Source organism: Phoca vitulina, unplaced genomic scaffold (genome assembly GCF_004348235.1).
Source record: "Phoca vitulina isolate PV1807 unplaced genomic scaffold, GSC_HSeal_1.0 scaffold4, whole genome shotgun sequence".
Classification (NCBI taxonomy): Eukaryota; Metazoa; Chordata; class Mammalia; order Carnivora; family Phocidae; genus Phoca; species Phoca vitulina.
This window is the reverse complement of record NW_022589707.1, coordinates 44,593,205-44,619,494: the sequence shown is the minus strand read 5'-3', so window position 1 is coordinate 44,619,494 and position 26,290 is coordinate 44,593,205. Positions and strand designations below refer to the sequence as shown.

The 26,290-nt window shown below is 40.5% G+C and overlaps 1 protein-coding gene across 1 annotated transcript in view; it reads right to left on the bottom strand.

The window, feature by feature from the left end:
* Positions 1-26,290, bottom strand: part of IGF2BP3 (insulin like growth factor 2 mRNA binding protein 3) — a 153,062-nt gene that overhangs the window by 110,507 nt on the left and 16,265 nt on the right. The window lies entirely within an intron of this gene.

Sequence of the window (26,290 nt, the reverse complement as noted above, 5' to 3'; positions counted from 1 at the left end):
TCAAGTTCAGTTTAACTATCGGCAAAGTGAGTTGGTGTTCTACCTCCACCTAAAGCACACCTAAATAACAATAGGATATACACGCCTTAGAACAGAAACTAATTAATTAGGCCATCTCATTCTCCGTTGTGTTTAGAACCTGGAACAGTGCTTGGCACCTGAAAAGCACGCAACTGACAGGTAAATTAAAATTTGTTATAATCTAGGGGCGCCTGGGTGGCTCAGTCGGTTAAGCATCTGCCTTCGGCTCAGGTCATGGTCTCAGGGTCCTGGGATCGAGTCTCCCTGCTGATCGGGGAGTCTGCTTCTCCCTATGCCCCTCCCCTCCCCCCTCCTGCTTATGCTCGTGCTCTCAAAAATACAATCTTTAAAAAATTTAAATAAATGAAATGGATTTTAAGTAGGCAAAATACTATTATCAGCCCTTAAAAATGAACAAAATTTCATATTATCTAGTCAAGTTCTCCAATTAAAAAAAAAATTAAGTTTGTTCAATCAGTATCCCAAAAGAGCCATATATTGCATTTGGTTGATTATGATTCTAGTCTCATAATCCACATTGTTTCCCTTTTTTTACCTTGCAACTTGGGGAGGGGGGTGACCCAAACCTGTCATTTGTCCTATAGTTTCTCACCGCCTGGATTTTGCTAATTATAGCCCCATAATGGTGTTTAATATTCTCCTCTGTCCCTCTGTAATTAGATCTGAAGATTCAATTTGTTTTTTGTTGTTGTCGCTTGTTTGGGGAAAGACAATATATCACAAGTAAGTGTCTTGTACTGTGGGCACCTGGCTGGCTCAGTCGGAGGAGCAGCTGACTCTTGAACTCAGGGTCCTGAGTTCAAGACCCACGTTGGGTGTAAAGATTAAATAAATGAAACTTAAAAAAAAAAAAAGAAAGGGGCGCCTGGGTGGCTCAGCCAGTTAAGCGGCTGCCTTCGGCTCGGGTCATGATCCCAGGGTCCTGGGATCGAGCCCCACGTTGGGCTCCTTGCTCAGCGGGAAGCCTGCTTCTCCCTCTGCCTGCCACTTCCCCTGCTTGTGCTCTCTCTGTCAAATAAATAAATAAAATATTAAAAAAAAAAAAGAAAGAAAGAAAAAGGGACTTGTACTTCCAGGAGGAGATGTCTGTCTCTAGCTGTCTCCCTGTGATGTTGCAATCACCAACAATCACTGCCTAATTCCGTTATTTCATTCAAGATTGAAAGTAGTTTTCTCATTTTATCATGTCTTCTGCATTTTTTTTATTCAGCTCCAGTTCTTCCATGAAGAACAACTTTCCCTTGTTAAATATCTGGATACTCTGAAGCACAGCCAGTAGGGTGAAGACAGAAAAAATACTTGATTCTTTCCCTTCTGCAAATGGTGTTGTGCTCCTTCTCACATCCCCTCACTCACCTCCGACTGCATCCACAGCTGTGGTAGACAGGCCCATGCACAGCGAGGCTGCCCTGCCTCCTTCCACCCCTAAGCACACACCTTACGCATCTCTGTTTTACCTCAGGGCTTTCTCCAAAGCCTCCGAAGAGTACAGGAGGAGTCTGGAAGCAAAGGAGAGATGAAACCCTCAAGACAATCCACAGTTTACAAGGGAAGGGAACTAGCCAGGAGATAAATGCCCATCTTCATCTGGGAGGCATTCTATACATTTCTCTAAGGTCCCATGTCCTTATGGCAATCTCAATAAAGCACCTTTCGTTGGCTTTTCTGAATTCCCCATTACCTCTCCCCATTCCCTCAACTCTTGCTTCCTGAAATCATGTCCAAAATAAATCAGTTTCATGCAAATCCTCATCTCCATTTCTTCTTTCAGGAGACACTGCTATTTCAAACTTTTCAGAATGATGAGCTGGTGCTCTGACATTGTCCTAAGATAACCAAATGTTTATTTCTTTTCAGTATCATCATAAATTCAGAGTCATAGGTATTTTGGGTGCATAAATCCATTGCATTAATTCCTTTTGATGCTCAAATTGCCCCATCTTTGGCCAGTCAGTGCAAGCTTCTTCATATTCACTCCTGCATCTTGTGACAGGACTCCAACAGTCTCTGAGAGCTCCTTTGCTTTCTATTATGACATGAGAATCCAGGTTCAACTGGTACACTTCCTAGCCCCTCTACAATCAGCTTTTTCTACATAAAGTGCTAGTCCCTATTAGTCAGAAATAATACAGTGAGACACAAACTAGTCACTAGAGTGCTCATTATTATTAGGGTGGTCATTGGTCATTGCTCCTAGGCTACAGCTGGAAAACAGACATTTTGTTTGAAAGAGAAATAAACCACGTATTCATGCGGATTACTTCCAATTCAAATTTTAGATTACTAGGTTGTTGCCACGTGTCTTTCTTATTTGCATCGTTTCTTCACTGTAAAGTTTGACAGCAGATAAGAATATAAACAAGGAAATGCTGTTATGGATGGAATGTTTGTGTCCCCCCACCTCCCAAAATTCCTATGCTGCGGCCCTAACCTCCAACATGATGGTATTAGGAAGCTGGGCCTTTGGTAAAGTACTCAGGCTTAGTTAGATGACGTCATGAGGATGGAGGATTACTCCTTTTTTTCTCTAAGATTTTTTTTTAAAGTCATCTCTACACTGAACATGGGGCTCCAACTCACAACCCCAAGATCAAGAGTTGCATGCTCTTCTGACTAAGCCTGCCGGCCGCCCCAGGATCCCTATCTTTGCAAGAAGAGAGACCAGTGCTCCTTCCCTGGCACATGCTGAAGAGAGGCCATGTGAGCCACAGCAAGAAGGCAAGGCAAGAAGGCGTCTCTCCACAGGCCAGGAAGAGAGGGCTCTTACCAAGAACAGAAAGCATCTGCCTGCACCTTGATCTTGGACTTCTCAGCCTCTAGAAAGGTGATAAATAAATGTCTGTTGTTTAAGCCACCCGGTCTGTAGTATTTTGTAATAGCAGCCACACTGCCTAAGACAGTGTCTGTTACCTCATTCAACCCTCTCAGTCAGCATTTTATTGATTAGGAAACAAAGCATAAGTTTAACCTGTCCAAATAGACACTGCTCATGTGTAGCAGGGTCAGCATCCATCTCCGGGCATTCTGGCTCCAGAGTCTACTCTCTTAACTACGTTATATTCAATCACTGATTTCACTTATAATCCAACCAACAATGTAACCACATCAAATGACTTCAGAAAGATTACAGGCTGTAATTTTTATTACACCCTCAAGGTCAAATATAGGCTAATCCTATGCAAAATTTTCACTTTATCCCACAGCTTTAAACCAAAAAATGATCATTTACATATCAAGACTCAATAGTGACATTAAATGGACAAAGTTACATATTAATAACAAGAAAGGAAGGCAACAATGCTGAAAACTTGGCTAACTCAACTGCCTCAAGGTATCAGGACAACTGCATACACAGGCACCCAGGCGCTTAGGAAGCCAGTCATTTCACAGGTAAGTCCTAATCCAAGAAACAAAAATATATTAGACTTGCAACCTTCTGTCCAAATTACCTACACATCCTGAATGTACATTTTATTCACCTTATTTCCCACATAAGGCTCTGTTGCACCCCTTTCTTTCTACCAACACTTATACAAATCAAGGAAATCACTGATTTCTCACCTCATAACAAGACTGAGGCTCTAATCACAATCTAACAGGCTAACACCAGCAGAAGGCAGGAAAAGAAAACCAAATCTAACTTGTAACAGGTTTCTCTCTGCCTTGTTTTCTTATGCAAGGAAACAGGACACATGGTCCACATTTCGACCAGTCATTTTCCAAAAAAAAGCCAAACCTGTGGATTTAGAGCAGTATAGTGTGGCCTCTTTGACCCACCACTTGGAGGCACTCTGTACCAGCCGCACACTTTAATTCCAGCTGTACCAACCAATTCAATCTATACCCAAAAAGGAACTTGTTCAACCCGGCCAAATTCAGTATTGCTAATTACTTATATTAGTAATAGCATTCAATATTTTATATATGTATATATATCATTTCTGATTTTTTAAGAAGTGGCTCTTTAAAAGGTCCACCTCTATTTTTTTTTTTTTTTGAAGATTTTATTTATTTATTTGACAGAGAAACAGCAAGAGAGGAAACACAAGCACGGGGAGTGGAAGAGGGAGAAGCAGGCTTCCCGCTGAGGAGGGAGCCCGATGTGGGGCTCGATCCCAGGACCCTGGGATCATGACCTGAGCCGAAGGCAGATGCTTAACGACTGAGCCCCCTCCCTCCCCCCGGCGCCCTGGTCCACCTCAATTTTTAAAAAAGTTTAATACACATTGCTGGTGAAAAGTAGCAACTGACATAACCTTGCTTCATCACTGACTTGATAGTCTCTTATCAAAGCCTCTGACTCAAGGATTCTCTTTCTTATGTTATTTTCTCATATAAAGCTGTAGCATGCTCAAAGACCTAGCCTTAAATTTGTAGAGAAAACTACGAAGCACCCAGAGACCCAGTAAAAGGAACCATTACACACTCCAGCTGGGAGAATCATGGGTGGCTTTCGATTTTTTTAGTTTTGTTTTATAAAATAAACCTTACTTATTGTTAAGGGGACATCAGCCTTATTTCCAACCTGTAGTATCACCTAAGATAAAGCAAGAGAAACCAGTTCTAGATTCCAACAGTTCTAACTAACTCTGTAACATCAGTGCTTTCTCCCCCAAAGATTTTACAGCCTAGAAGAAATCAGACATTTTAGGGCAGTCTTAAAAAAGTGTCAGTAAAAACAGGAAGGAGGGAGCAACATGGAGTAAATCAGGTAGACCTCAAGTTAAGAATCTCTGTTAAAGGGGCGCCTGGGTGGCTCAGTCAGTTAAATGTCTGCCTTCTGCTCGGATCATGATCTCAGGGCCCTGGGATCCAGCCCCACATCAGGCTCCCTGCTCAGTGGGGAACCTGCTTCTCTCTCTCCTGCTCCACCCTACTTGTGCTCTCTCATTTGCTCTGTAGATAAATTAATGAAATCTTTAAAAAACAAAACAAAAAAAACACATATTTGTTCCAACAGTTAAAGAGGATGCCAGGTCCTAGTGAACTGAATACTGGATGGAAGAAAGGAAAAGAGGACAAAGTATGATGTCCCCTCAACCATACAGATAAAGAGATGTTATTCCAAGTGTGGTCTATGGGACCATCTACATTAGAACCAGGAGGGCTTCTTAAAATGAGAATTTCAGGGCCCCAATGCAGACCTCCTAAATCAGAATCTCTGAGGTGGGCTGGAGAAATGTGGATTTACACACACTTAAGTCTGGGGACCACTGATGTCCATTTAACAGGGCAAATCCCATGAGAGCTAAATTATTTCTATCTTATTCACTGTTGCATATTCAAGTGCTTAGCAAATTGCCTGGCTCATTATGAGTGATTTAAGCAACATTGCTTAAACAAGGAATGAATGAAAAAAAGTTGGAAGTGAAAATCTGAAGTGATTCTTCTGTCATCCCCTAACTCCCAGATCACCATGGGAACCACATCCGTGTTTTAGTCCCTTTAAATAAAACAAGTGTATATATGTTTTAAAGTTGCACACCTTATCTTCATCTATGTAGAATAGTCTCACAGCCCTAAGTGTATGGATGAAAACTTGACCAAAGCCAAGGGTATAGTATAGGCTCGCAGAGTCCAAGAAAGGCTAAATGTTCTTCTGTGTGCTGTTCCTATTACTAATGTTTGCAATACACACTCCTATCTCTCTTGTAGGAGAAATGTCCCATCAATGGAGAAATACAGTCAAAGTTCTTACACTTCCTTAGGACATGTGCAAGGCAATACAACAGAACAGTGTTCTAAAATAGTTGAATTAATACGGTACAAACTGATTCTTAATTCCTGAATAGCTAAAGATTTCTGTAGTCTTCAATCTGAATCTGAAACTGGGTCTTTTTTTTTTTTTTTAAGATTTTTATTTATGTATTTGACAGAGACACAGCGAGAGAGGGAACACAAGCAGGAGGAGTGGGAGAGAGAGAAGCAGGCTTCCCACTGAGCAGGGAGCCTGATGCGGGGCTCGATCCCAGGACCCTGAGATCATGACCTGAGCCGAAGGCAGACGCTTAACGACTGAGCCACCCAGGCGGCCCTGAAACTGGGTCTTTAAACAAAAAAGTCACCACCAGTATTTCAACCAACCACCGAAACACATGCAGTTGAACATTAGGGAGTTACTATTTAAATAAAAAACTCACTGCCTGTATAACTCAAAAGTACAACATTAACACAATATAGCAAATTACATGTATCTTCCTTGAAAATTAGGGTGATCACAAGGGAATATTCAGATACAAAATCTCTAATAATGTTTGAGTCACATTGAAAATTAATCATTCCCTAAAAAAAAAAAAGCAAATTACTCATTCCCATGTTTTTCCAGTTAATTTTATAAATACCAATACATTTTTTCCAGCAAGACTCATTTTTAAAAAGTGATTTTAAAAGCTGTCTGTATTAAAACAACTGTTCAATGGAATAGCAACTAGCTGCACGAGGCTGGAAATGTGGCTAATCCAGTTTGAACTGATGTGTTCTGTGAGTATAAAGTATAACAGATTTTGAAGACTTAGTACAAAAAAAATTTTAAATTTCTCAAAAGGGGTGCCTGGGTGGCTCAGTTAAGCATCCTACTCAATTTCAGCTCAGGTCATGATCCTGGGGTCATGGGATCAAGCCCCGTGTCAGGCTCTGCGCTCAGCACAGAGTCCACTTGTCACTCTCCCTCTGCTCCTCCCCCTGCTCATGCTCACTTTCCCTAAAATAAATAAATAATTTTAAAAATAGATTTCTCAACAATTTTAATACTGACCACATGTTAAAAGATTAAAATTTTAGATATATTGAATTGTATAAAATACTAGTATTAATTTTACCTGTTACTTTTTACTTCTTACTGTGGCTACTAGAAAAGTTAAAATTGCATACATAGTTCACATTTTTCAGTTGGACAGAGCTGCTTAAAATTTGGTATACTTGACACTCAAAGGAAAAAACCAACTGATCAAATTTTATTTCTGTTCGTCAATGGAATTTCAGGATCAAGAAAAAAAGTTTCATAGGGAATTATGTCTCACTTAAAATTCACCTTCACTAAGTAAACTGTACTTGTACCTGCAAGAAGAGGTGTTTTAAGGTGACTAAACTTCTTTTTTAAGTAAACGCTACTCTCAATATGGGGCTCAAACTCAAGACTCCAGATAAAGGGTCACATGCTCCACTGACTGAGCCAAGGTGACTAAACTTTTAAAAGTGCTGTATTTTGAATATAGGGGTATCTCTACATTAACGCTTTTCATTTTATGTTACTACTAACTGGATGTTGTTCTTATCTAAGGCCAATCCTAAATCCTTGGATTTTGGTTTTGTTGGTTTTGGGGGTTTTTAGTTTGTTGTTTTTTTTTAAGTGGAGAAGTCGACGTTTACTATTAAATTCTATCACCTACTCATGAACTTTAGACACTACAATTATCCCACTATCTGAGAGTCTGAAGAAGGAAGAGTGTAGATGCCTTGTTTCTAAGAAGTAGAATTATACAACCCACAAGGTTTATATTTCCAATTTTAATGTTTTATATAATCAAGCAAATAAAATAAGCAAACAACTATTAATTGCTCACAAGACAATCAGTATGAAAATTCTCAGTTTCATGTAAGTCAAGAATTCTTGGGGCACCTGGGTGGCTCAGTCAATTAAGCATCCGACTCTTGATTTCAGCTCAGGTCATGATTGGTTGGTCATGACATCAAGCCCTGAGTCAGGCTCCACACTCAGCCAGGAATCTACTTTTCTTCCTCTTCCTCTGACCCTCCCCCAACTCACACGATCTGCCTCTACAATACATTTTTTAAAATAATTAGGTCTTTAATAATTCTTATGTATCAAGAAAACAAAGAAGGTATATAAGTTTGATCCAAACATCTTGGTCTGACATACTTTGTACCAAGGCAACCCAACTCTAGCTTTTCTCCCAAGATATAACCATATACCACTTTGTAGATAATCCTTCTCCCAGCAAGGAGCATAAATAATAAGTAATATAAATGCAATGCAACCTTACCAGGTTTATAGCAGCCAATTTTTTCCTGCTTAATAAGCTACTTAACTTTCTGGTGAGGGGGCGCCTGGGTGGCTCAGTCGGTTGAGCGTCTGCCTACAGCTCAGGTCATGATCTCAGGGCCCTGGGATCAAGCCCCTCATTGGGCTCCCGCTCATCGGGGAGCCTGCTTCTCCATCTCTCTCTGCCTGTACTCTATCAAATAAATAAATAAAATCTTTAAAAAAAAAAAAAAAAGACTACTTTCTGGTGAGGTGAAAAAACAAAACCAGGTATGTCTACACTACTTAAGGAAGAATAGGTTGAAGAATCTATGCTTCAATGCAACATGCTTCCTCATCTATAGACTTGAACTCACATGAAAAAAACCACTTGAATCTGTTATTCCTTTATACAAATACAACTTGGCCAAGACATTAAAACATTCTCATGTCTTGCCTAAAACATGTTTGCCAATTAAAAAAATAATAATAAGGGCACCTGGGTGGCTCAGTCGTTAAGCGTCTGCCTTCGGCTCAGGTCATGATCCTGGGGTCCTGGGATCAAGCTCCTCATCAGGCTCCCTGCTCAGCAGGAAGCCTGCTTCTCCCTGTCCCACTCCCCCTGCTTGTGTTCCCTCTCTCGCTGTCTCTGTCAAATAAATAAATAAAATCTTTAAAAATAATAATAATAATAATAAAGCATCACTGAACATCATAAATTCTCTAGACCTATGGTGTCCTCTGGGGACAGAGTTACATGTTAAATGACACCACATCAGCAAAATCCAGACCCTGGGAAACTCTCCAGGACAAATATCTAAGTTTTCTAATAAGTATCAAAGAAAAAAGATGGGGAACCTAGACATTAAAAAGAGAGAGAGAGAAAGAAAGGGGCGCTTGGGTGGCTCAGTCGTTAAGCATCTGCCTTTGGCTCAGGTCATGATCTCAGGGCCCTGGGATCAGGCCCCACATCGGGCTCCCTGCTCAATGGAAGTCTTCTCCCTCTGCCTTTGCCTCTCTGCACTGCTTATGCTCTCTCAAAAATAAAATCTTTTCAAAAAATAAAGCCTTAAAACATATCAACCAATCACAAATGTATGGAACTTACATAAATCTTAATTCAAATAAACTGCCAAAACAAAACAAAACAATTAGATAACTGGGAAAAATTGGACTATTATCATGAATTAGTGCCAATGTTTTTTATAAGTAATAATGATAGTCTGTAAGTCCTTGTGCTTTAGAGAAGCAATGTAAAGAACTTGGAATATAATATACTTGGCTGCCTTGAATTTGCTTCAGAAATAATCAGGGGCTGTACGACATTGGGGCATAGATATCCAACCGGCTGGTTACCAGGCTGGTCATCAGCTGGTGATTCTTGAAGCTAGGTGATGGGTGAAGAGGATTTATTACATTATTGTCTCTACTGTAGTACTTCTGAAATTTCCTTTTTTTTTTTGCTCTCTAGTCTCTAGAAGTTGCCATCTTCACAAATGATAAATCCCACCAAAATCAAGCCCAAGGCTTGGTAGTACTTGTAACATAAGAAAAGAAGTTTTAGAAGAAAAATATGATTTAAGTTTGTATAATTGTCTGATAGTGAAAAAGCCTAAGTACTTTTCACTCACATAACCTTCAACCACATTAGCATTTCCCATACTGCAGAAACACTAAAAGGTCCTAAGATTGCCCCCCCCCTTTTTTTTTTTAAAGATTGTACCTATTCGGGGCGCCTGGGTGGTTCAGTCGTTAAGCATCTGCCTTGCGCTCAGGTCATGATCCCAGGGTCCTGGGATCGAGCCCCGCGTCTGGCTCCCTGCTTGGCAGGAAGCCTGCTTCTCCCCAGGCTTATGTTCCTGCTCTCGCTCTCTCTCTCTCTCTGTCAAATAAATAAATAAAATCTTTTTTAAAAAGATTGTATCTATTCATTTGAAAGACAGGGTAAGAATGAACAAGAGCAGGGTGAAGGGCAGAGGGAGAAGCAGACTCCCCACTGAGCAGGAAGCCGGATGTGGGGCTGGATCCCAGGACTCCGGGATCATGACCTGAGCCAAAGGCTTAACGACTGAGTCATCCAGGCGCCCCCTAAGACTGCTTTAGATGACAGTCTCCTCTTGCCTAAGGTGGAAAGTACAAGATTCCTTTCGTTTTAATAACTACAGTGTAACTTCAAATATAGAATATTCCCAAAAAACTATCTTGTAACAATGTATATTAGTGACATTATCTGTGTCATTCATTTAAAAAGAATTCTTTGGGGGCGCCTGGGTGGCTCAGTCGTTAAGCATCTGCCTTCGGCTCAGGTCATGATCGGGGGTCCTGGGATCAAGTCCCGCATCAGGCTCCCTGCTCAGCAGGGCGTCTGCTTCTCTGCCCTTCCCCCTGTTCATGCGCACTTGCAAGCTCTCTTTCTAAAATAAAATCTTTAAAAAAATATAAAAAATAGAAAGAACTCTTTGTTACACGGTCCAACAATTCTACACAATTTGCATTTATGCCAATTCTGATACAAACAAAAGACGCAGCAGATGAAAAGTTGCATTTTCTACTGCTAGCAAGATTAAAGTCAGCAACACCCAGGGAGAGTAATCATCTCCAGATTATTTCTGCCACAATTACAATTTAAGAATCAATTTTTAAATTTCAATATTGAGAATTAAAAGAAGAGATACCATTTATTCAGTGACTTCTAAAGGGCAAAAGATCATGCCAGGCACCTGAAATACATTTTCAGTGTGTCCTTACACCAACAACCAGGTCCAGTAGGCATTAACAGTCCCACTCTATAGATTAAGGAAACAGTCTCAAGAGGTTCTTTTAATCAAGGTAAAAAGCAGGTAAATGAAAAGCCAAACTGAAACTTCTCACTCCAATTTCCATGCTATTTCTACCTTAATTTTAGGTGTCTACTATTTGACTTTTATGTAAGAAAAAAACCGCTCCCACAGATCTTCAAGAAAACTGTCCAATATAATCATAATACTATCAATCCCAATCTCCTGCAGAAAATTCTAGAAATTACCTAGTTTATACCCACATTTCATAGAGGATGATCAATGAGGTCACATCAAAACAGAGTAGATCATTTCAAAGTAACCAAAATATCCAGCTTCACCCAGCAGCTAATATGAGACATGAATAAGACAAATAACTCTACTGACAATAAAATATCCAATGCATAGGATATTTCAAGAAGTTCCCTTCTGGGAAGTCCTTTCAAGGGCCCAACATGCTTAGATGTAATAGCTGTTTGATAAAATAATCTTAAAAGTATTAGGCATTAGTCTTTTAATTAAGAAAGCTTTGCAAAAGGGGCACTGGCTGGCTCAGTTGGAAGAGCATGTGACTCCTGATCTCCAAGTTGTGAGTTCGAGCTCCACTTTGGGTGTAGAGCTACGTTACTTAAGTAAATAAAACTTAAAAAAAAAAAAAAAAGCAGCTTTATGATAATGTATTTGTGTTTTTTCTTTAGAACTTCAGTAACTATATTTCACATTTCCAAATTATATTCTTACTTCCAATTACATTCTGAAAAAAAAAAAAAAAAATGACAAATTTCCAAGAGCAGTGATGGTAAAATCTAAATAAACCTAAAAACCCCAGATGCTGGAAAATTCAACAGCTCCACTTTCTGCCATGTTTGGGTGACATGTTAAAACTGCCTATCATGGCTGCCTGGCTGGCTCAGCCAAGACAATCTAAAATGTAGTATCATCGGTGGCGCCTGGGTGGCTCAGCTGGTTAAGCGTCTGCCTTCGGCTCAGGTCATGATCCCAGGGTCCTGGGATCCAGCCCCACATCGGGCTCCCTGCTCAGCAGGAAGCCTGCTTCTCCCTCTCCCACTCCCCCTGCTTGTGTTCCCTCTCTCGCTGTGTCTCTCTCTGTCAAATAAATAAATAAAATCTTTTAAATAAATAAAATAAATAAAATAAAATAAAATGTAGTATCATGCTTATAATCATTGTGAGTAGGGGCACCTGGTTGGCTCAGGTGGTGGAGCATGCAACTCTTGATCCCGAGGTCGTGAGTTCAAGCCCCAAGTTAGGCATAAAGATTACTTAAAATAGTAATAATTAAAAAAATAATCAGTGTGATTATACCTAAACACTATCTATGACTCACATCTCCAAACCCATGAAGGACAGTCTCTCAAAGGAACAAACTCTTGGTCTTCTTTACCATGTTAATGTAACTGGCCAAAAAGTTTAGCATAAGCCAAAAGGAGACGGGGCATCGAGCACCAAAGGTATACAAGCATACAGGCTCTCACCTTTGCACAATACATACAGTACATTCCCTCAAGTGTACCCACAACACATCTACCTGCCCTCAGGCTTTCTCTGTAATACACCAAGAGTTTAAAATGGCCCTTTCCACCCGGCCTGTCCAGCCCTTTCCTAAATGTTCTAACCCTTTTGAAAGCTTTACTATTAGAAAAACTATCACAAATTAAATCTGTCGTTAACAATCTGTACAAGGCATTAAAATTTTAGTGGGCTGGGCTTTAGACTTTAACACCTTGTAAAAATGTTGAAATAAAAGCTTATGCATTTTCAAAACACTTAAGAACGTGTTAAACGGCCAAGCCGTTAATTAATTGCCTGAAGACTGACTTGTAGAAACAAATGCAGAATGTAAGCTATCAGGACAGACCATCCACCAGGGGGCAGCACACAAACACACCCCCTAACCACCATTTGTCCGCTTATCAGGTCCTTTTAATTTTTACCCAGGCTTGAGAAGGGCTGGGAAAGGACCTAGGTCAAAGTTTTAACTTTTTTTTCTAAAAGGTCTTACATACACTTACATTTAGCATACTCTACTGATGATTAAAACCAGAATACATCTTAAATTTAAGACTACAATGTCATTTACAAATATTTGGGATTCTAATTCCTTTCCCTATAGATTTAACTGTTGGGACAGCCTCTATTTATTTACCCCTATGTTTAGAACTTTAAGTATTTCAGGACCTGGGAAGGCTTTAAATATAGAGACTGGGGAACTGAAAAACTATTACAATTCTATCCTCACTCTGATACAAGCAGAAAAAGCAACAGGAAAAATGCTATATGTGCAATTTGGTTTACCTCTTCAAGAGCCTGTAAATTCAGAGTCATGACAGTTAGGAGACCAAACAAATAGCATCAAAAAAACCAAACAACCAAATCTGATTTAGTTATAACACACACATCTTAAAATTCTGTAGAGAGAAGAGACTTCCAGAATCTTAACAGCTTCCACCTCCTCCAGAAAGTGCAAATTATCAGTCTGAAAGATTAAGTCCAGCTATGCATTTAAAGTTACTGCCAATTACAACAATGGCTAAAAAGACGTTAATGCACGTTTCATATAAATTTGTTCTAACTGAATAAAATTACCATAAAATGCTAGTTTTTCTCCTTCAAAAGAGAAAATAATGCTTTTCTGTCTCCCTACCACCTGGGCACACAGGTGATCACTAGCAGGGCTCAACAGGTAAGAGTAAAGAAAAACTGAACTGCAAATAAGCCAAGAGGTCAAACTGCAAAATACCAATAGCTTTAAAACAATCTCTTGAAATAGATTTATTATCAGTTGGCTATGGATTCATGTCATCCTGGGAATTTTAAAGTTTTGTTCAAATAATGAAGAACTGGGCGCCTGGGTGGCTCGTTGGTTAAGCGACTGCCTTCGGCTCAGGTCATGATCCTGGAGTCCCTGGATCGAGTCCCGCATTGGGCTCCCTGCTCGGCGGGGGGTCTGCTTCTCCCTCTGACCCTCTTCCCTCTCGTGCTCTCTGTCTCTCATTCTCTCTCTCTCAAATAAATAAATAAAATCTTTAAAAAAAAAAACAAATAATGAAGAACTATTATTTTCAAAAATTTTAATTCAGCATTTCTGTGTTTGCTTCATTATTGGAATAACAAAATTAATACATACTCAATCTTTGCTGAGACCAATCCCCAGATTTCAAGAAGTTATGTTTCAAAGTTAATCAAAAAGTTTCAGTACTGGGGTGCCTGGCTGGCTCAGTCAGAAGAGCATGTGATTCTCGATCTCGGGGTTCTAAATTTGAACGCCATGTTGGTATAGAAATTACTTAAGAATAAAATCTTAAAAAAAAAATTATTTGTTTTAGGAATTTTGAGGTTATTTTACTAAAACATCCACCTAGCCCACTGACAAATTTTAGAGATTTAGGATAGCAGAATTTAAACCAAATTAAAAATTACAATAAAACTAGTTACCAGAATTTTATGATTAACCAAGCCATTAGAAAGCATTTATGTGAAATTTTAACATTTTTAAATTAATAGCATTATAAAAAACCTTTTTTTGAAAGATTTGTTTTTAGGGGGAGGGGCAGAGGGAGAGAAAGAATCTTAAGTAGACTCCCCCTTGAGTGTGGAGCCCAACACGGGGCTGTATCCCTCAACCCTGAGATCATGAGCCGAAATTAAGCGCCAGAGGCCTGACTGAGCCACCCGGACAAACCTAGAAATTTTTTTCATGTAATCTCCACCCCCAATGTGGGGGCTCCAACTCACGACCCCAAGGATCAAGAGCTGCACACTCTACTCACTAACTCAGCCAGGTGCCCTGCGCTATTATAAAATTTAGAACTTATTCCGAAAAAGTTAAACATTCACACTGATACACAAATCTAAGATGACCAAAACTCAAATGTCAGATCTACATATTTAGAAAGTATAAACAGTGTTATTTTTAAAATAAACTTGTTTAGATTGAAGACACATAACTAATCAGATAGATTACACAGTATCAAATTACTAGCTATAATTTCATTATATTTAATAACATTTAATTATGTAGTTTGTATAAAAGCTATTACTTTAAACAAGTCCATAAATTCAGAATCAGCTAGACTGATGTACACTAAATGTTTTAAATTTCCACCTAGAACTAAAACACACCAGTATTTCATTTGTTAAAAATTCATTAATGTAAATTTCACTTTACATCATTTATGTTAACAGCTTAAAAGCTAAAAATAGGGCTGTCCAGCTGGCTCATTCAGTGTTGACTCTTGATGTGGGGGCTGTGAGTTCAAGCCCCATGTTGGGTGTAGAGATCACTTAAAATCTTTAAAAAAAAGAAAAAAGGGGCGCCTGGGTGGCTCAGTTGGTTAAGCATTTGCCTTGGGCTCAGGTCATGATCTCAGGGTGCTGGGATGGATCCCTACACCTCAGGCTCCATGCTCAGCAGGGAATCTGCTTCTCCCTCTCCTCCTCTACCCCACTTGTGCTCGTGCTCTCTCTCAAATCAATAAAATCTTAAAAAAACAAAAAACTAAGAACTAAAAATAATTTCCTTCTTTAAAATCCTGAAATATTTAAGTTTACAAATCAAATTTCAGTCTTTTCCAGAATATTTTAATAAGATTTTTCAACAAAAATTCTAATTTTAAAAATAAAACAGGTTGGGAACCCAAAGAAGCAGTTTAAGAACACCATTAGAAAAATAAAAAACATTAAAAGTAAAATATCCTAAGTATTTTTAGGGGTGCCTGGGTGGTTCAGTTGGTTAAGCCTCCAACTCTTGATTTTGGCTCAGGTCATCTCAGGGTTGTGAGATCAAGCCCTACATCAGGCTCACGTGCTGGGCATGGAGTCTGCTTGGGATTCTCACTCTCCTTCTGCCGGCCCCCTTCTAAAAGAAAAGTATATATATTTTTAAAAAGGGGTGTCTGGGTGGCTCACTCAGTTGGGCACCCAGCTCGTGATCTGAGCTCAGGTCTTGATCTCAGATCAAGACACCCCTCTCCCCTGCTCATGCTCTCTCTCCATGCTGGGCGTGGAGTCTACTTAATTTTAAAAAATTAAATTGAAAAAAATTAATTAAAAAAATTTTTTTAAACAAAGAAGTTGAGGGGCACCCAGCTAGCTCAGTCAGTAGAGCATGCATCTCTTGATCTCAGGGTTCTGAGTTCAAGCCCCACATTGGGTGTAGAGATTTGCTTAAAAATAAAATCTTAAAATCTTAAAAACAAAAAAGTTGGGGGAAAAAGAACACTAAGAATTAAATTTAGAGCACTGAACTAGTTCCGGTTAATGTAATATGTTTTTTACATGCCCTTTAAAAGGACTACTCTGAAATTTTCATAGGTTTGGGTTTGTTTTTTTTTTTTAAGGTTTTATTTATTTATTTGACAGAGAGAGACACAGCGAGAGAGGGAACACAAGCGGGGGGAGTGGGAGAGGGAGAAGCAGGCTTCCCGCCGAGCAGGGAGCCCAATGCGGGGCTCCATCCCAGCACCCTGGGATCATGACCTGAGCCGAAGGCAGACGCTTAATGACTGAGCCACCCAGGTGCCCCGTGGTTTGGGGGTTTTGTTCTTTCTTTCTTTTGGGTTAATATTGCACAAACACCTTTCTTGTTTCCATAATTGATGATGGGAATAAACCACATGCTGGAATTTTCAGAAAATTTTAATAATCTATAACAAGTACTAATAAGGAAATAATGTAACATTGTTAATATCCTACTAATAACAAAGACATTTATGATCCTGGGGTCCTGAGATCCAGCCCCGGGACCAGGCTACCTGCTCAGCAAGAAGTCTGCTTCTCCCTCTCCCTTTGACCCTCTCTCCTGCTCATGCTCTCTCTCAAATAAATAAAAAATATTTTTTAAAGATTTTATTTATTTGACAGAGAGAGATACAGCAAGAGAGGGAACACAAGCAGGGGGGGAATGGGAGAGGGAGAAGCAGGCTTCCCGCCGAGCAGGGAGCCCGATGTGGGGTGACCTGAGCCGAAGGCAGACACTTAACGACTGACCACCCAGGCACCCCTCAAATAAATTATTAAAAAAAAAAAAGAAAATAGGGGTGCTTGGGTGGCTCAGTTGGTTAAGCCACTGCCTTCAGCTCAGGTCGTGATCCTGGAGTCCCAGGATCGAGTCCCACATCGGGCTCCCCGCTCAGTGGGGAGTCTGCTTCTCCCTCTGACCCTCTCATGCTCTCTCTCTCAAATAAATAAAATCTTAAAAATAAATAAATAAATAAATAATTAAAAATAAAACAAGTTTTAACATATTATAAGCCCAGATATAGGTAAACATACTTTACTCCTCAATCAAGACTCCAATATTTTGGGCGCCTGGGTGGCTCAGTTGGTTAAGCGACTGCCTTCGGCTCAGGTCATGATCCTGGAGTCCCTGGATCGAGTCCCGCATCGGGCTCCCTGCTCGGCAGGGAGTCTGCTTCTCCCTCTGACCCTCCCCCCTCTCATGTGCTTGCTCTCTCATTCTCTCTCTCTCAAATAAATAAATAAATAAATCTTTAAAAAAAAAAGACTCCAATATTTTGGAGGCACCTGGCTGGCTCAGTCCATGAATCATATGACTCTTGGATCTCAGCATTGTGAGTCCACACTGGACATAGTTTACTTAAAAAAACGAAAAAAAAAAAAAAAAACCCACTTTTTTTAATAGTATTGAACATACTGTATTACCACAATTTCCCCCCCTCCCAGCTTCCAAGGCACTTTTTTTTTTTTTACAGATTTTATTTGAGGGGCACCTGGGTGGCTCAGTCAATACAGCCTGCAACTCTTGATCTCAGGGTTATGAGTTCAAGCCCCACTTTAAGTGTAGAGATTACTTTAAAAAAAAAAAATCTTAAAAAAAAAAAAAAACCTACTTCTTAAAACCTCTAAAAACACTAAGGGGGCTGGGGCGCTTGGGTGGCTCCATCGGTTGAACATCTGCCTCTGGCTCAGTTCATGGTCCTGGTGTCCTGGGATCAAGCCCCGGGTAGGGCTCCTGCTCAGTGGGAAGTCTGCTCCTCCTCCTCCCTCTGTTCCTCCCCCCTGCTCGTTTTGTCTCTTTCCCCCCTTTCTCAAATAAATAAAATCTTGAAAAAAAAATTAATAGAGATTTTATAACTTTTTAAAAAATTTTATCAAGGGGCGCCTGGGTGGCTCAGATGGTTAAGCATCTGCCTTTGGCTCAGATCATGATCCCAGGATCCTGGGATGGAGCCCCTGCATCGGGCTCCCAGCTCAGTGGGGAGTCTGCTTCTCCCTCTCCCTCTGCCTTTCCCACTGCTTGTGCTCTTTCTCTCAAATGAATAAATAAAATCTTAAGATAATTTTTTTTAATTGTATTAAGTTCTATGCCCAATGTGGGGCTCAAACTCACAACCCTGAGATCAAGAGTCGCATGCTCTACCAACTGCACCAGCCAGGCACGCCTTCAATCTTCCAACGTTTTTAATTACCATAGAAAAAAATAGTTTTGCCTAATTCCTGTGGGTGTCCTGTATATAGTATATTATCTCAAAAAAACAGTTTAAGATTACATTTGACGGGCGCCTGGCTGGCTCAATCAGTGGAACCCGTGGCACTCGATCTTGGGGTCATGAGTTCAAGCCCCATACTGGGTGTAGAGATTACCTAAAAATAAAATCTTTTTTTTTTTTTTTTTAGTTTTTTTTTTTTTTAAGATTTATTTACATGAGAGAAAGAGAGCATGAGCAGGACGGGGAGAGGAAGAGAGAATATGAAGCAGTATCCGTGTGCTCAGCATGGAACCTGATGCGAGGATGGATCTCATGACCCTGAGATCACAACCCGAGCCAAAACCAAGAGTCAGATGCTTAACCAACTGTGGCACCCAAGTGCCCCTTAAAAATAAAATCTTAAAAAAAGATTACTTTGATTTGGTTCAGTGTGCACACCACTCACCAAGAGACAGAAGATTAAACACTGAAAAAATATATGACAATGCTCTACCAACTTCACAGTACTGAATTAGTGCATCAAAATCCAACAGCCTGGGAAAAATGCACGATTAGGAGCTACAATTAAGTAAGGCAGTATGGAACAAAATAACCTACAACTGAGTAACAGTTTTTGTAAGTGATGTGTAATAACTATTGTCTAGTATATACATTTTCAGGTACAGGACACAGTATCTGAATTTAGACTTAATGTATCCGATACATGAAGAAGGCCATGATTTTCACTAGTTATAAGACACCGCCAGAAGAGTCAAAGATAGAAGATTTATTGCATTTAGGCAGTTACGTTTTCAAATTAAGTACAAAGCTGCTCGTCTAAAATGAAACACTATCATGCAAGATTTCATCCAGTATTTTGGACATTTGGTTATCATAATCATTTTTCCATCTGCGCTGAATCATGCCTTTAGCCTACCACCACCATGCTAATACCTCTTAACCTTAAAACCCTTATTTCAACAGAGCAAGAAAGTAATAACTAACATGCTATAATCTGAAATATCAATGAGTCCATATTACTATTAACAAATGAAATGAAGCAAAAAAAAAAATTTTTTTTTTTAAATTTTAGAGACAGAGTGGGGAGGAGGAGTGGAGGCAGAGGGACGAGCAGACGCTGTGCCAAGCATGTAGCCTGACGTGGGGCTTGATCCCAGCCAGGACCCTGAGATCATGACCTGAGGCGAAATCAAGAGGAAAACTCTTCCTTAAGTTAAATACCAACTAACAAATGTAGGAAAAATAACGGGATTAGAAAGTCACCCTATCGCAGCCATTAGAGTAATAATGGTTTCAGAGAAGAATTATCAATGAATGCTAAAACTAGTGAAAGTACGATGAGAAATAGGATCTTTTCACAGTCTTAAAATATCCCTCGCAAGATTCTTTTTTTTTTTTTTTTAAGATTTTATTTATTTATTTGACAGAGACAGAGATAGCGAGAGCAGGAACAACAAGCAGCGGGAGTGGGAGAGGGAGAAGCAGGCTTCCCCTCGAGGAGGGAGCCCGATGTGGGACTCGATCCCAGGACCCTGGGATCATGACCTGAGCCGAAGGCAGACGCTTAACGACTGAGCCACCCAGGCACCCCCCTCGCAAGATTCTTAATACAAAGGAGAAAATAGTAATTTTATACTAGAGAATACTGGCAGATACCACTCTAACAAATCAGTCTAGGGGCGCCTGGGTGGCTTAGTTAAGCGTCTACCTTCAGCGCAGGTCATGATCCCAAGGTCCTGGGGCCCGCCACAGGCTCCCTGCTCAGTTGGGAGTCTGCTTCTCTCTCCCTCTTCTCCTCCCCCCAGCCCCTGCTCTGTCAAATAAAATAAAATCTTAAAAAAAAAAGATCTAAGTTAACATATCTCCATTACTGGAACAAAAATCAACATCTCATACTTCCTGATGTGGTACACTAAGGACATCATTACTTTTGTGGTATTCCATCAAAAACACATGACCTGATTCTAACAATGGGGAGACATCAGACCAACCAATACTGAGGAACATTCTACAAAATAACTAGCTTATACTCCTCACAAACATGAAGGTCTTAGAAAAAACAACAACAACAAAAAATCACAAAGGACAGCAAAGACAAAAGACGAAGGAATTGTTCCAGATTAAAAGAAACCAAAGAGGGGCGCCTGGGTGGCTCAGTCGTTAAACGTCTGCCTTCGGCTCAGGTCATGATCCCAGGATCCTGGGATCGAGCCCTGCGTCGGGCTCCCTGCTCGGCGGGAAGCCTGCTTCTCCCTCTCCCACTCCCCCTGCTTGTGTTCCCACTCTCGCTGTGTCTCTCTGTCAAATAAATAAAATCTTTAAAAAAATAAAATAAAAATAAAAGAAACCAAAGAAACATCACAACTAAATGCAGTATATAATCGTGGATTCAATCCAGGATTAAAAAAAAAAAGACAGTGGGACAATAGGCAAAATCTAAACATCCATAGATTAAACACTATTGTAACAATGTTAACCTTTTTATTTTGGTAATTTTACTATGGTCATGTAATAGAATGTTCTTGTTTTTAGGAAACACATACTTAAGTATTTAGAGGAGAATGGCAGTAGTTCTGCAACTCACTCTCAAATTTTCCAGAAAATTTTGAGTAGTCAAAGCTAACATGGGACAACTAGAAAGAGGGTGTATGGATCATCTGTACTGTTTTTGCAACTTTCCTGTAAATTGAAGTAAAAAGCTTTTAAAGCTCTCCCTTTAGACCACAACCCCTCCAACTACCATCCCATTTCTCACATGTCTTTATAGCAATCTACATGAAAGCCTATCCATACGCACTGTCTCTACCTCTTCTCCATCTATCCGTTCACAAACCCACACAATTCAGGGTTTCAGTCCTACTACTCCATTAAACTCCACCTATCACGACACCAATGACGATAATGTTGCCAACTCCATTCTCACCCTCTTCTACATTATTTGTCACAGCTGATGACTCTTCCTACTAAACACTGTCATCAAGTTTTTGACCTCCAGGTACTTTTCAAGATTCTCCTCCTACCTTAATGGGCCTGTTCTTGGGCTCCATCACCAGTTCTCCTCCGTTTACTATCCATTCACTGTCCTATCTCCACATGTCTTAATAGGTATCTCAAACTTAACCCGGCCAAACTGAACTCATTGTCTCCCCTATCCCTTATCATACCACTTCCACAATCTTGCTCATCACAATTAGTGGAAACTTCATTTTTCCAGGTGCTTTAGCTATATAAACTGTCAAGGTACCTTGTTTCCTTCATCACTCCCTACATCCAGTTCCTCCACCTTTGCTCAAAATAGAAGATTCTAGGGGCACCTGGGTGGCTCAGTCGGTTAAGCATCTGCCTTCAGCTCAGGTCATGATCCCAGGGTCCTGGAATCGAGCCCCGCATCGGGCTCCCTGTTCCTCGGGAAACCTACTTCTCCCTCTCCCACTCCCCCTGCTTGTGTTCCCTCTCTCGCTGTCTCTGTCAATAAATAAAATCTTTAAAAAAAAAAAAAACAAAAACAAAACAGAAGATTCTAGGGGTACCTGGATGGCTCAGTTGGTTAAGCCTCTGACTCTTGGTTTCAGCTCAGGTCATGATCTCATGGGTGGTAGGATCGAGCCCCACGCTGGGCTCCATACTCAGTGTGGAGTCTCCTTGAAAGATTCTCTCCCTCTGCCCTTCCTGCTCCCCCACTCACGCCATCCCTGTCACTGTCTCTCTCTCTCTCTCTCTCAAATAAATAAATCTTAAAAAAAAAAAGAAGATTCTAACCATTCAACACCACTACCACAACACCTCAATAGCTCTGGTCCCAATATCACTAGCTCTGACCTCTACAATTATAATCTTCTAACTAGTCTCCCTGATCCCATTCCACCGGCCCACCAGCCCACCATGGTCTATTCTGAGAGAGTTCCCTTTCAAAGATAAATCCCATCACAACTGTCCCTTCTAAAAACCCTTCCAGGGGCACCTGGGTGGCTCAGTTGGTTGAGCGTCCAACTCTTCGGCTCAGGTCGTGATCTCAGGGTCGTGAGATCAAGCTCCACATTGGGCTCTGCGCTCAGCACAGTGTCTGCTGGTCCCTCTCCCTCTGCTTCTCCCAGGCTCATGCGCGCATGCATGTTGTCTCTCAAATAAGTAAAATCTTTTTTTTTTTTTTTTAATTTTTATTTCTTTGACAGAGAGAGAGAGAGACAGCAAGAGAGGGAACACAAGCAGGGGGAGTGGGAGAGGGAGAAGCAGGCTCCTGGCTGAGCAGGGAGCCCGATGCGGGGCTCGATCCCAGGACCTTGGGATCATGACCTGAGCCGAAGGCAGACGCTTAACGACTGAGCCACCCAGGTGCCCCTAAGTAAAATCTTTTAAAAAAATAAAAATAAAAACTCATCCATGGCTTCCTCTCAGTCCGTTCCTTATCTACCAACATGCATGCTCCTCTTCTATGGTTCTCTTTCTGCTCTAATCCAGTCATGATGGCCTCCTTAATGACTAGAAAGGCAGTGAGCATGCATGGGCTTTGGCTGTCCCCTCTGCTTGGGTCACTCTTCCCCACTTGGCACCTACCTGCCTGCTCATCTCATTCCCTTAACCTCCTATAAGCCTCTGCTCATGCAGCACCGTATTGGTGAGGATTTCCCTTACCATCCACTATGAAAAAATCAAAACCAACCCCTTGCCAGTTGTCTCATTCTTCCTCACCCTATTTTTCTCTATAGTCTTCAACGTGCCTCACATTACATATTTATTTTGTCCATATCTCCTCTCTAAATCTGTGCTGCCCAACAGAAATAACACAAGCTGCAAATGCAAGCTACATATATATTAATTTTTCCTGTAGCCACATTCAAGTAAAAATAGGTGAAATCAACATAAAAATTATCTGAGATATTTTATATTCTTTTTCAAGAGTCTTCAAAATCCAGTGTGTATTTTATACGTACCCAACAACTGAATTTGGACTAGCCACATTTCCATTGCTTAGAGAGCTTCTTGGGGCTGCCCTAGCGGGCAGCATCGCTCTACATCCCATGCTTCATGAGTAAGTTCCTAACTTCCATTTAATTCTCTCTCCCAAGAACCTAAAGCACTCCCTAGTAGTAAACACTCAAAAATTTGTTATATCAGGGGTGCCTGGTGACTCAGTCGGTTAAGCGTCTGCCCCAGCTCAGGTCATCGTCCCAGGGTCCTGGGATTGAGCCCCGCGTTGCGGGGGGAGCCTGCTTCTCCCTCTGCCTGCCGCTCCCCCTGCTTGTGCTCCCCCCCACCGACAAAAAAAAAAACCAAAAAACTTGTTAAATCAGTCATTTAAAAACTGACAAGATGAGGAGCGCCTGGGTGGCTCATTTGATTAAGTGTCCGACTCGTGATTTTTGGCTCCAGTTATGATCTATTTCACAGGCTGTGGGATGGAGCCCCACCACAGATCCATGCTCAGTGGGGAGTCTGCTTGAGATTCTCTCCCTCTGCCCCTCCCCAAACTCACGCACATGCATGCATTCACACAGGCTCTCTCTCAAAATAAATCTTAAAAAAAAAATAAAAAACTCCTAAGATCCAAGATCAGCAAAACAGAACCATTTGCAAAAAGATAACACAATGGCAAGCTACTAAGCTTTCTCAAACCAGAAAAAATACACAGAATGGAAAAGACTCGAAAGGTCATTTGTTGTATTTAGAATTTTTTTTTTTTTAAGACTTTATTTATTTGACAGAGAGAGACACAGTGAGATAGGGAACACAAGCAGGGGGAGGAGCAGAGGGAGAGGGAGAAGCAGGTCTCCCGCCGAGCAGGGAGCCCGCTGTGGGGCTCAATCCCACGATTCTGGGATCACGACGTGAGCCGAAGGCAGCCGCTTAACGACTGAGTCACCCAGGTGCCCGTATTTAGAATTCTTAAAGAAAAAAATTGTTGAAGACAAGAAAAGAACCTCTCCTGTGATAGGAACAAAGGTAGTTATTGTCTATATTTAACCAACAGTTACTTAGGGCAAGGAAAGCTGGCTGATATAGGTCAGAGGCAGGACTCTTCACTTGGTCACCATTACAAACACAATGAGTCATCACAAACTTCCAGCCTCAACACACCTCAACTTTGATGATGCCCTGAGATTCTGATTAGATTTCAATGTCCCAGGAAGAACAAAGGTACTGAAGACTTTTCATTTCCTGAGGCAAGACCAGTAGCCAACAACATGTGGGGTTCACTTTGGTTTAAGGAACTTCAAGCGTGACTGTGGGTTGCAAATCTCCAAACTCCTTTCATTTCACTCACGTGCATTTAAGTGCTCCCCAACTATTTATTCTCATTATCTTATCCTTCATACACCTAGATTTTTCCTTTGTGCTTATTTTCTTTTGTTTTTTTGTTTTGTTTTTTTCCTCTTCCCACACCTGTTTTTCACAAACTGACTTCTGTAAAACTCCCTATTGAGCCTAACATGCCACGGAGTTGTAGAAAATCCTCACTTGTTCTTGCCATCTGTTGTGTGATGATGTAAATACATATTCACAGGAGAACCTAATCCAAATAATTTCAAATATCACGTTCGTGTAGAGCAGCAATTCTCACTGTAGAGAGTATGTGGACTCCTAGAGGGTCCATGAGACACTGTCAAGAGGGCAAGAAGTCAAAACTTTTTTTTTTTAAATATTTTTATAACACTAAGATGTTATTTGCCTTTTTCACTGTGTTGACATTTGCACTGAAGCAAACGGGCAAAGACAATGGTGGGTAAACTGTTGGCACCTTAGCATGAATCAAAGCAGTAGTACTCAACTACAGTCGTCACTACGTTCTTCACAGGCACTCACAGCAAAATACAATCCAAGTTTCATTTTTAAATGTCCTTGATGAAGCAGTAAAAACTATTGATTTTCTTCAATTACCCTTGGATACACATCTTGTCAATAACTATGAAGAAAAGGACAGTAGGCATAAAGTACTCCTGCTATCTATCATGGCTTTTTCTGGAGAAAAAGCACCGTGCAGTTGTTTGAGTTGCAAGACTGAATCAGCCACTTTTTTTTCACGGAGCACCATTTTTACTTGAAAGAGCTATAGACAAACTATGTTTATTTAAGCTTGAGTATCTGGCGGACATTTTCTCAAAAGAGAATAAAGTCAACCAGTCACTTCAAGAAAAAACTAACAGTATTTGTTGCCAATGACTAAATTCGAGCTTTTAAGTTAAAAAAAAAAATCAAAATTTTGGCCTTGAGCTTTGACAGTTTCCCAATATTTAAGGATAAAGGAGCCATTCAAAGTGCAAGAGAGACGAATGGATTTTAATCTAGCAGTATAAAATTCACTGATACGATTTCACATTGATACAATATCCCACATTTCAACTAGCCTTAAAAAAACCACCACTTGTTGAGTTTTGGTGTAGGAACAAAGAATATCCACAGTTATCTAAAAAGATGATTAAGGGGCGCCTGGATGGCTCAGTCATTGGGCATCTGCCTTCTGCTCAGGTCATGATCTCAGGGTCCTGGGAGGGAGCCCTGCATCAGGCTCCCTGCTCAGCAGGAAGCCTGCTTCTTCCTCTCCCACTCCCCCTGCTTGTGTTCCCTCTCTTGCTGTCTCTGTCAAAAAATGGAATAAAATCCTAAAAAAATAATAAAAAATAAAAAGATGATTAAAATATCCCTTTCCTTTTCCAACTATACATCTGTGTGAGGGTGGATTTTCTCTATATACTTCATATACTTGGTTGAGGGGTAGTTACATTTTAAGTCCTAACAGATACTGCCAAATGACCTACCAAGAAGTCTGCCAATTTACTCTAGCTTATGAGTGCCCATTTCTTCACACTCTTGCCAACACCAGGTATTATCAATCTTGTTCATTTTTCCCAACCTGATTGGCAAAAATTACTCTTACAATTGTCATTTACCTAATTACTAATAAGATTAGGTCTCTTTTCCTAAGTACATTGGCTTTTCAGATACTTCCTTCTGAACTCCCACTTTTTTGTATGTTTTATTTTTTTGTACATTTTTGTACTATGTTGTCTCCCTCTTTGAAA